Genomic DNA, 12,682 nt, shown 5'->3' with positions numbered 1-12,682 from the left:
ATCTCATCAACTATGTGGTTCTAGCTGAACTAGAGTTGGTATTTTTCACTCTTCCACTCTGATGTGAAAACCTTCTTGCAGTGAATGCAAAGAAACGCCGTCCCCAACTGCTTTCATGGCAGAATGGGTTCTGTAAGAGCTGTCTTCTTCCTCTGGTGAGAAGACATGAGAACACCTTTTTCACATCAGTTGTGCAAGAATATGCCAAAAGCTCTGTGATTTTTTTCAAGCTATTTGTGAGTGTTGGCAAGGCTGGTAATTGTTGACTAACCGCTGAGATTCTCCAGCTGTGAGACTTCTCCACAGCAGTTTACTTCAAAACCTGAATGTTTTTCTTTCAACAGAACAATCTATGGTGGTGAAGAGAAAGAATAGCTTGAATAAATTGTCCTATAAGACAAGACACATGAGGAGCAGCTAAGGAAACTGGAGTTGTTTAGTCTGGAGAAGAGGAGGCTCAGGGGAGACCTCGTCACTGTCTACAACTACCTGAAAAGTGATGGTAGCGAGGTGGGTGTCTACTTCTTTTCTCAGGTGACAAGTGATAGGACATGAGGAAAAGTCCTCAAGTTGTGCCAGGGGAGGTTTAGATTAGATACTAGGAAGAACTTCTTCACAGAAAGGCACTGAAACAGGCTGCCCAGGGAAGTGGTAGAGTCCCCATCCAGGAAGTATTTAAGAGATGTGTAGGTTTAACGGGACATGGGACATGGTTTAGTGGTGGAGTTGGTAGTGTTAGGTGATGGTTGGACTTGATGATGTTAAGGGTCTAAATGATTCAATGGTTCTGTTCTAAACCAGTCTCTAGCATGCCACATCCTTTATAAATTGATTTCAAGTTATTCCCCATTTTCTGTGCGAAGAAGAGAACATCCAGTCATCTCTTACTGAGTATGAAGTAATAAAATACAGTGGATAAATGCCTTCAGAAGAACAACAAATTGCTTGTGAGACTGCCTTTCTCATGAAGAATCAATAGCCTAAAAACCAAGAGTGTCTGAAAGCTCTATCTGGGTACTTTTAAGATATGATAGAGAGAACATTTCAACATAAAGTGGTGGACTACACCCTGCAAGAAACTCTAAGGCACACTGATCAATTCTTGGTTCCTTCAAATCTGTATCAGAAGCCCTTAGTTAAATGCAAACTTTTGGTTCAATAATGGTATGAAATATAATGATTTATGAGATACGAGAGGTCAAAATATTTTGGAAGATTTTATAACCATAATGGCTGTGCATCTGTGAATGAAATCTGTTAAGTTGTGGGCAGATGAAAACTAAACAGAATAAAAGGAAAATCAAATCCAGGTTGAGAAGGAAAGCATTAAATTCTATTATCCACATTCCTGCTTGAAATCTGTGAAGCTTCTTTATTGCTTGGCTAGATCCAAGCCTATATGAGTAAAAATCTTTCCTTCTAGTGTCTTCTACCATGCACTAAGTTCCCAATTATTGTCCAGACATCTTGAAACCAGAGATTTAGCGTTAGATAAATAGCATCTATCATACAGAGGAATGAATGTGAAGACAGACATTCTAGTTTCATATCAGTCCAAATAATGATCAGGAGCAAGATCATCTCTTCCAGCCCCTTACTGAAAACAAGGCTGGTTACAGAGCTCCAACCAAAGATCCTAAGCTCATTCTGGTTATCCAAACAATGACCTCTTTCCTCCAGAGCATGGATGGGGCCAGTGAGAGGCAATGGAGTCTCTCCACCACTGCTGAATGCCCCTTCCCTTCTCTTATGCTGAGGGGAGCTGCAGGGATGTTTGTCCTTGCAAGTTGTGCTTCTTGATACTGCAGAATAACTGCAACATCTATTGCACAGGGAGGTTCCTAGGGTGGCAGGACTTGCAGATATAATAGTCTGTGATAAAGCCAACTCTCACCTCAAATCACAAAGTCATTTGCATATAAAACTTTACTGTGGTACAATGTGTAGACAACTGCAAAGGCCTGCCAAATTCAATTTATCAGGAAGGAAAGTTTTAAGCAGTGTGCAGGAAAGCACCGCTGCCCCACATCAGAGAAACATAAACAGAGAATAAGCCTCAAGCTTTCTTGGTATGGGAAGCCTGGAGATATGAAACATCACTCAGTGACAACTACGAGTTGTTCACATGTAAGTGGGTTATTATAAGGCTGAAATGAGACTCCTGAGGCATCAAAATAACACCAAAAGCAATCTTGGAAAAGGTGGGAGTGGTGCTGTTGACTCTCATCACTTTGACATAGCCCAGTTCTTCAGCAAAACTTAAGAACAAAAATACATCTTCAAGGAAGAAAATATATTAAAAAAACTGCTGAGCCTTTGGAAGGAAGCAAATGCCTCAGGAGAAGTTTTACAAAGGGAACTCATTTGACTGGTAAAAATGGACTCTCTTACTTGACCCAAACACAGTATCACTGTTTGGAATCTTGTTACAGAACATGCTTTTCACAAACAACACTTGTTGCTGCATACTTTGCAGTTAGAGATGTCCCACTCATTGTCTGGATGCCTGCCTGAATTGTCTCGTGGTGTGGACTTTATTGGGCTCTCACATGACTGTCCCTGCAGGCAATTTTGCCTGTGGGTTTAACCCACGACATTTGAAAGTTGCTTTGAATCTGTCCTTCTTGAGCTTAGAGTTTTAATAGCTGTGCTTTGAGTGAATGTACTGGAGGGGAGAGAACTCCATGTTCTAAAAGTGAAGAAGTTCTCCACCTGCTTATATTAAAATATACAAGGTGTAGCAACTCAGAAGCAATTAATTTCAATAATAACATTAGCTAGTTATTTCAGACCTGCATTTGGCTGTCTGGATATGTGCCAGATTGTGCAGCCATTCTTCATGAGGGGTGATCTGATGCAGACAACTAGTTTTGTTGGTGCTTGGGTGACTTGCATGGGCTGAAGTGTTGGTCTGTGCCATCCCCTAAATTATTTGCCTTTGAAGCTCAGACATTCCTTTGCTCAATTGTGATGATTGTACTTGTCTTTTCCTCATATGTGCTTGCCACATTCTCTCCTTTCACACCTGAACAAGACAGAGTGCTCTCATTGTAGGATAAGGTTCATGCACCTGACCAGCTCCAGATGTTGACCTCCAAAAGCAGGGCACCCACAATGGCAAATGAAAAAGAAGAGAAAGATTTTAGCTGTATAGCTGAGAGGTGTTTGAATGAGCAAGCCAGCTTAGCAGTCAGATTCATTTAATTAGGGTTATTTATTTCTCTTGTCCAATCACTTTCACACCTGTAAGCAAGTGGGCTCATTGCCTTCAAGTAGCTGTGGTGGGAAATCTGACTCTCTTGTTCTCAATAGGGAAAGGAAGGGGTTGTTTATCACTTAGCTCATCTACAGAGTCTGGCCCGCTAACATTGTTGCTTATGAATCTGAGCGTGAGAATGTATTTCACAGTTCATATGAGGGTTTGCTGCTTGGACTGTTGGGTTCTTGTGGCTGTTGGTGATGCAATCGTGTTGGGAAGGTGCAGCTCCAGGCAGAGCAGCTTTTCTTTGAACTCCTCCTGTTATAGCTATTAAAAATAGGTCAGGGTAGAGAAAAGTCGGTCTAGTTTTCAGGAGTATATTAAGTTAATTCATCTTGTACTGTAGACTGATACACAATCAAGGAAATAGTGATAGAGCTTTTCTCATGAACACTAAAAGATAGTTTCAATCAAAAGCAGTACAAGAAGTGGGAATGGTTAAGAATCTGACATTTCCCATAGCTAATTCCTTCCATAGCTAATTCCCTTTTTTCCTTCCCCAGACCCTCAAAGAAAACAGTCTGCCTGCCAGCTTCTGGCTTTGTTTAATGGATTACTTTGCACAATGATAAATTAAAAATGAAGTCCCACAATAACAAATCAAGATGAGCTGGTAGGCAGAGATTTCAGAGATATAAAGGAGAATTATAAACTAAGCCAATGGATGAAATTGATGAATACTGGATGGAAAAGAAATCAACTTCTTGGAGCTACTGTCTGAACAGCATTAGGGCTATTGATTAACCCAAATGATGTATGGATAACTTCTATGAGCTTCACACACAAGCAGAAAGTAGTTAGTCCTTTATATAGAGTTATACTTTTACCCTGTGCCAAATCAGTGTTGTACAAATAGGCTCAGCTCAGTTGATTTCATGTGTATTTGTGCATCTCAAGGTTTTTGATATGTTTTACATTGCCTCAATCTCTATGGAAGGACAAACCAAATGTTTCAGAAGTGTCTAACAAATGTAAGAAATTTGAAATCCAGTAAGTACTCAATCTAGATAGCTTCATTTTGAGGTTAGAAAAAATTATTCTAGTTCTTTTTTCACTTCACATGAGAAAATGTGTGCTGCCACCCTACTTAAGGGTGATAGAAGAGATTTGTGGTAGCTTCCGTCTTGTTGTTTCCCCATGATAATCAGATAAAAAATACACCAGGATTTTTTTGCTGCCTTAGCTGTTCTCAATACCTCATCTTTGTGGCCTTCTGCATGCTTTTCGGCCAATGGAATCTAGGATGCTAGCACAGCAGGAAGAAAGAAGCCAGGCAAATACATGCATGATGCAGAGGTTCATACTCCGATCCAGAAGAGTCCACGTATATTGGGATGTCTTTAGCTGCAATATTTTCGGACTTTGTGGCAACTAGGGTAGTGCTGCCCATAGTCATAGGAGATAGTGAGTCTGGGAGGCATAATAAAAAGCCAGGCAACCTTCCCTTCTTCCAGCAAAGTAGGAAAAAAACCTGTCCCCTGCAGTCATGATAGAAAGCAGAGGATTTTCCAGGGAATGGAATTGACCCTGCATTCTCTATTTATCCTGAGACTGATATGAAGCTACCTGGGTGTGCTTGGTGGGGCTACCTCAGAGTGACATGGGTTCTGATGGCAGCTCCATTTGGGGCCACATCAATATATCATTGATGCAGTCATAAATCACTTGCAGAACTGGTGCTACACTTGGATGTTCTCAGGTAACTTATGAACTGTCCCTCTACTTTACTATGTGCTTTGACGTGATAATCAAAAACGTGTATTTACTTTAGAAATTTTTATATTATCTCATTATTTTCCTTTCCAAATTTACAGCAACTGGTGTCAAAACAAACAAAGAAAGAAACAAACAAAAAAAAGCCCTGACCCAACATCCCCTCCCTCTGTACTACTGCAGAATTTGTGTGTTTTCTGTAAGGATGCATTTTGCTGGAAGCATAATCTGAAGGTACTTTCCAGAAATGCCAGCAAGTGTTTGACGCATTGCTTTAATTTGTTGTGGCCATTATGGTTGCTATGATATTCTTGAAGCTTCCAAGGGATGACCCTGACCTGTGTTTGAGCACGGCCAGTTCAGACATCTTTTTGGTGGTGCTGACAAAATTAAATTTGCTGGCCCAAGGTAAAAGAGCTAATGCCTGTCTGCTCCTGCCACCAAGCTGGGGAAGTGCCCTGAAGAAAACCTGGGCTGGCTGCCTCTCCTTCTTTTGCATGACGAGAAAGCTGGGGGAAAGGAACAGCTGTCTCAGGAAAGCTGTTCTTTCACCTGTCAGCCCTGGACAATGGTATTTTGTACCTTTCTGTCCCCCACTCTCCCTTGCCCACAGCAGAAGCGTGGCTTTTCTGGGCTCTGGCATAGGCGACAGCAAGCAGTCTGCTGCCTTAAGTAACCCCCTTTATTACCTGGCCTGAAAAACACAAGGTAATCCTTGCCATGCCACTGAGGTCTTGAAAAGGCTTGGATAAGTTGCCTTGCTTAGCATGACTGTTTCCTCCCCCAGAAGCTTTGGTATCCCCATGTCTTCTCACTCACCTCACAGCGGGAGCAAAGAGGAGTCTTGTGTAACAACCATCCTGTTTTTTTCCCAGAACATCATTGCCCCTCAGATATCTGGGGAAGAGGGGAAGATAGTTGAGAGTCAAGCTTCCTGCCAGTAATTGTCTTATTTTACATAGGCTAAGCAGAGGAAAACTTGAGGGAGGAGAAGGCAGTGCAAAGAATGATCTCACTGAGGCAAAGACAAAATGCAGAAGCCAGAGCTGTACTTGGAGCCAGCTGGCCCCTTAGCCTGCCTGCTATAGGGCTCTCTCCAGCTGAAAATCAGCCTGCTTTACTTCTCCCCTCCTATTTGAGACAAAGTGGCTGAATGCTGGATGGCACAAGAAGAGCCTCATTTCCACTTTGTGGGTTAAAGGGTCCTCCTGACTGAGTCCAGGAATAGCAAAAGTATAACTTGTTGATCTCACATTGGCTGCAGAGGCTTGGCTCTCTGGGAGGCTGTCTTCCAGGGACTTTTCAGCAAACAATAAAGTCATGAAACAGAGCTAGACTTAATGGTTCTTAATCGAGCAAATCTCCCATGGAGTGAGTGGGTTGTTAACTGCATTGCAGCCCAAAGAATTTGACCCAGTATTTGTTTTTGGACTCCTATTTTCTCTGTTTGAAGGAAAACAAGCACAACTCATAGAACGAATTTTGAGCTGAATTCTGCTCCTTAGTGCTGCTATTTATTCTTTATTTATTTTTTTTTAACATTTTCTGTGGATTGGAAAGGAACAAGGGAATTGTCCTGATGTAAGGAGCTCTCACCCAGTGTAGCATTGACCTACTAAACTCCCATTTTACCTTCATCTCTGCACTGTCCCATATACAGATAGGGAACTGTGGTGGTTCCAGGTGCAGCTGGAACATGGTGTGCTGAACTGTATCAGAAACTGGCTGCCATGGACAGTCAGTCTGGGGACTCCTAGAGAGCATGACTTCCTAATCTGGGGGTGGGATTGGATCTTTGCAGTTAGTACAATTTGTTGCATGTTAGAAACAACTGGCAAAGAGAACAGAATGGGGTGGGGAAAGACGAACTAAAATTTACACAATCCAGATAAATTTTGTATAGCAAAACTGTTTTGTACTGGAATTATGGATGGATACTGATCTCCTTAATGTGCCTGGAGCAGTTCATTTTTGCCCTCAGGACCATGAGAATCAAAGTTCTCCATTACCCCAAGCAATCTAGACAACAGGAAGCAGATAATCGGTCGTTTCTGTCTCCACTAAAGAGGGCTTCCATTAAATTGCTTGTAGGTCTTTGGAAAGGTCATTCAAAGCTTAAGCAACCCCCTGTTGTTTGACAACATCAGAGCTCAAACACCATGGTCCTGGAGAACTCTGCGCTTTGAAAAGGGGGGATGTTTAATTACCTTTTGAAAGCTGGCAGCAGGACAGGATGCAAGGATGTTTTCTTTCTTTTGTGTCAGTTGAACAAGTTACTATTTTGGTACATGAGAGCAAGTAACCCACCACACTAGAGGAGACTGTCCCTTCCTCTGACCTGCTGTCGAGAGAAAAGCAAAGGCAGGAGGATATTAGTGAAGGTGAGCCTGCTGCAGGAAGGAAGCCTTGACACAAGAATGTTTGTGGAAAGGGAGACAGAGGCTCCCGATGCCTTTCTTAATGCTCTATCGACATGTCAATTCTGTTAGCCTTTAAATATATACATATTTATTGGCTTTGCTTTGCAGGAAGACATCGGTGCAGTTGCAGGAAATCTACTGCTGTCACTTTAATGATATTTGCTTTCATCATGAAAGGAACTGGCAAAGTGTGTGCAGGATTTTTAATTTTTAAGATTGTAATGCATCTGCTCCCTCCCAGGGGCAGTCTTTCACAGTGCTTTGTTTATGTTCTTCAGCTATATCTTTTCTCTCTCTCTTTTATTTTTATTTTTTTTCCAAGGGTTTGGATTTGTGGCATCTAAACAAGCTAAACAGAAACTGTGCCTCAGGGAGAAACATCCTCTCAAGTAGTTGAAAATAAACTTGCTTGGCATGCCTTGTGTATTACACGCATTCAGCTGTGCACGTGGTGGGAACGGGGCATTAGACATGGTACGTACCACTGTAAAGAGAATGTAAACGTATGTGTCACATATGCTTGTGGTAAACATAAAAGAGATGTATATGAGGAAAACATAATTTGGTTTGTGTCTCTCCAGCCAAGACAGGCCAAGAGGCAGTATGTCCTTCATCCTCATTTCATGCACGGTAGATACGGCAGGGTGAGTGCCCTTGATGTGCTTGTACTTCATCCCATCAGCGTTCACGGGAAGGTTTTCTTGACTTGGTGGACGGGACTGGTTCAGGAACTCCTGGTGGCTGTCTACAGAATCTAAAGCAGATTTGCCTTACCCAGGGCACGCTTCCTGATTGTCAGGCACACCAACTCAGTGAACAGGGAGAGTATGAGCCTGCCAAGGGTTTAGTGGGGCAGGTGTAGCACTGTGTGGACATAGCAGTCTTGGAAAATCAAAGTCTTGCTAGGAACAAAAGTTGATGTGACGTGTAATACAAGTTTATCTGCAGTGTAATATATATGACACTGGAGTGCAATGATCAGGTCTAGGTTTAATGAAGCCATGAATTTATCTATTCATCATGGGCAAATTACATGACCATATTTTTCATAACTCCATTTGTGAGCTGGTAGACCACAATGTTCTCTGCCAACCTTTTGGAGATCTATTCACACAGGGAGCCCAGAGCTCCTGAGCCATAAGTAGCTTTTTTCTTTGATACTAATGGCTAGCTTTGTTGCAGCTAGACAGTGAAAATGAGGTAAGAATTTAGGTAATATTGAGAAAGATCCAGCCATGCACCAGCTTTTCATCATCCCTCACAATACTGCATACATGCAATGGCCAGTCTTGGAGGCCCCAGGCAGGATGGGTCTTGGCAACCTGGACGTGGCCACACCAGAGCTTGCTCAGCTGGACTCTAAGGGCAGCCTGGAAACCCCTGCCCAAACAGCTGCTCATTAGGCTTATAGGTGCTGTGAGTATTCATACTAAAAACTGTTTTGCTGATGGTTGTTTTGGCTGGTATGAAGCAAGGTCCAGAAGCACAGTCTGAAGCATACAGAGGTTGGGCTTTGTATATCTCAGAACTGGAAATATGGCATTTGCTATGTCTGGATGATTAGTTTTAATGCCACATATTACGCAGAGAGATGTTGGCTAAGACAGGTAAGAAGTGCTAATTACACAGTAAAGGAATGCTGCAACGCTAATAGGCGGAAACAGGCATGTGATACGTCTCAGATTTGTTGTTACTGGTTAGTGCTAGCACAGGATTATTTTTTCTGGTACAGTGCAACTTTGGCTTCATGCACCTGTGATGATTCAGATTTCTTACCTTGCTTTGCAAGTATCATTCAGAACAAAAAGAAAAATCTCGGCAACTAACTGTATATTTTCAATCCCAGGTGCTACTCATCCAATCAAGAGGTGATATAATTATGTAGGAGTTGTCCTGTAGAATTTAAAACATTCTGTGTAACACCTATTCTGGGTGTTACAGACTAATCATCTATAAACCCTCACCCATTTTTCTCATCAGCTTAGCAGGAAGGTTTGCATCTTGATTGCCCTGTGAACAAGAATATACCCTCCCACCCCATTCTACCTGGAAATACTTGCACTTTAATTTGTTTCCGAAAAAGGGAGCATATAAATGAAGTATTTTTGCTTTGCCATGCACACTAACAATTTTGTGATGAGCCTGTTTGACAACTAATTGGCTTCTGACCAAAAGTGAAAACAATGGACACCTATTTTCAGCTGGGAAAGCCACACTCAATATGTTCCCTGGCTGAGATAAAGCACCAAAGCAGCATGACACAAACTGCTTAAAGCTCCCTCCATGGCTTTTCTTTTTTAATTGTCTTGTTATCAACTTACCTATTTTTCTCCCACGTCTTCTCTGTTCTAAGGCATAGACCATTGACCAAAAGCATGTTTTCCCAGAGTCCCAATTTTTTTCTGTTTTCTTTAGCAGAGTGATGGTGTACATGTTGCTTCTTGAGAACAGGCTCGGAGCCATGCATGTTACTGAAGGAGATGCATGATGCTAGGCTTAGTGGGAAGTCCTGATGTGATGAAAAAATGTTGCAAGCTAGACTGAAAATGAAATCCTAGAAAATGTTTGACTTGACTCTGTTGTTTTATTTAATAGGTGAAAACCTGTGCAAATAAATTGGATCTGTAGAAAGATTAATAACACCTGAAATGCTAACTGCTTTGATTGACAGGGGAGTGGTAACTTACCTTTTCATGTGCCAGTGGGTAAAAGTGAGCAGTCATTCAACCTTTGCACACTTGCATAGATGTATTCAAAATATACTTCTCAGCAGTGTCTAAAACTGGAAAGGATTTTTAGGAAGATGTATTTGCGGATGAAAATGCATGTATGTATGTATTCTAAGTCTGAATATATAATGTACATTTTAACCATCCCTTGTAAGTGCAGCAGTTCCTACCAAATTCAGTCCAGGCAGGGTATGTAAGTACAGAACCAAAAATCAGTATTAAAGCAGCTTCTGCTCCAAGCATCTTTTGTGTTAATTTAAGCTTCCTTCCTCAGTGGAACAGTCATTTTTTTTTTCCCTTTTGCCTTCTCCCCTCACTTTGCCTTTGCCAACCATAACAACACATGAGGTGGATTTAGATCTTCAAACACGCAAGGTGCCAGGAGCATATATAGCCAAGAGTCTTTTTACTCAGTGTTACACTAGCATCTTTCTGAGGAAGGAGGTATTTTAGCAGAGAACGAGTTTTATAAAGCGAGGTGGCTGTCTCCCCCTGCACACAGCTCCCTGGCAGGTCAGAAGTGCACGTAGTGTCCCTGCTATCCAGCTCTTTAGGACTGTTTATCTTATTTTCCTGATGTTTTGTTTAGTTGGTGGTGATGCATAAGATACAACTGGTTTTGACTTCCAGGTAGACAAAGTCTGTGGAGCAACCAGAAAGAATCTCAACCACTTGTTGCTGGCAGAGTGCTAAATAAACAGTAGCAACACCTACCTGTGTGGGTGGCAATTAATCACATCAATCAACCAGATCAGCTAGCAAAGCTTTTTTATTTCTTTTTTTTTTTTTCCTTCCCCCTTTCCTTTTGTTCCCTGTCTCCTCCTACCTGCTGATTTCCTGGGTGTTGCTGCTGCTGGCGGTAGAGCTGGTGCTCAGCCACGCAGTAGGTCAAATGCCATTACGTGGCTGGGTTACGTAAACCTCGTGGCAACTTTTCTCCAATAGCCAATTTGGAAGAGGAGACTTGGCCTATCTTCTTGAGATTTCTTCTTGTTTTAGGTTTCCTAAAGGAATGAGCCAAAACTACTGCCTGTGTGCTTGTGGACTTGTGTGTGCCTGTCCATCTGAACGAACCTTTGAGGAACTTCTGAACTCATTGTTTACTTTTAGCTAAAATTGATGGAGGAGTAGAATTTTCAAAGGTAATCAGCTCCTACAAGTTTTCTAAAATGCACAGAACAGAAAAATAGTTCGTCATAGGAAAAGATACCATCACAAACTCTTCTTTTATTAGGCACTTGCAATCAACATGGAAGAGAGATTTTATGAGTGGCAGGACTATGGGAAAAATGTACTTTAAGACTGGTGTCGTGATAAGCACCACTGTTAACTGGTTGTCAGACACAGGTCTGTAGCTTTGTATTTCCAAATCTCTGTTCCTTATTTATCCTTTATTATATATAGAGAGGTGATTAATTTGCTAAAGTTTTTACTGAAACAAAAAATATTAATTAGAAAGATACCATCCTTTCTCTTAAAATCAGAAAAAAATATTTCTGATCCTTTAGTTTTGTTTTGTTTTAATTTTTTATTCTTAAGTAGATGCTAGGCAAGTATTTGTTGATGTGAAATTGCAGAGATTGAAGGAACTGGTACCTGTAAAAAAGTACAGACTCCCAGCCAATAGGTAGACTAACAATGGTAGCTAATGGAGAAGAAAAGGTGACCCACTGGAGACACTGGGTACTTCTTTAAAGATCTGACTCCTTCCAGACACCAATTTATCCTGAAGTTGAAAGAACAGAGTGAATAACACATTTATTTCTTGGTTGATTGTTATTTTAAAGTGTCTGAAACTTTTATGAGTCAATAAAGAATTAAAAAAATAAATCACAAACCGCAGACAGCATCCAGTTTTCCTTCCTACCAACACTATTTCAGATTCTTTTGGTGTTAACCTCATAATTGGGTCTTAAGATAATTTTTGTCACCATATCCATACTGTCATTTTTTTCTGGGGCTGAATTCACCAGTTACTAGAAGCAAGATCCTGGCTGTGGACATGCATATCCTGTTCACAGGCACTTCCTCTAGCCTTGATTCCACTTTCATGTTGTGCATCTAATGGAAGAGCAATCTAACAGGACTTGGGAGAAGAAATAAAATAGTGTACATGTATAAATGTCTGTCTGAAGTTGTGCTTGCTTATACCAAAGAACAGTATCAGGTGTACCAAGCCAGACTAAAGGTTTTTCTTGCCTTGAATCCTCTCCCCGAAGGGGTTAAATGTGGATACCTAAGGAAGAGTGTATGGGTAGGGCAAGCAAGCAGTGATGTTCTTCCAGCCTCCTGTGATGTGTGGTTGTGAGACTTCCTGAACCAGAGATGAAGTTTTTGTATAATTATACAATACTATGAAAAAGTTCCAACTGTAAAGCAAAATTTTACATTAACATACTATAACATTAATTAATTATCCCTGCAATTCTCCCATACTTGCCAGGAGAGAGCTGCCTAAGCTGTTTTATCTCCCTGGTGGTGGTAATTGATTACCACATAATAGGCTAAGAAATACCAAAACAGGAAGAAAATATGCAGGAAATGTGCAGGTGGGAAATTTT

Source organism: Anas platyrhynchos, chromosome 2 (assembly GCF_047663525.1).
Source record: "Anas platyrhynchos isolate ZD024472 breed Pekin duck chromosome 2, IASCAAS_PekinDuck_T2T, whole genome shotgun sequence".
In the NCBI taxonomy this organism is placed as follows: Eukaryota; Metazoa; Chordata; class Aves; order Anseriformes; family Anatidae; genus Anas; species Anas platyrhynchos.
Note: the sequence above shows the minus strand (reverse complement) of the source record.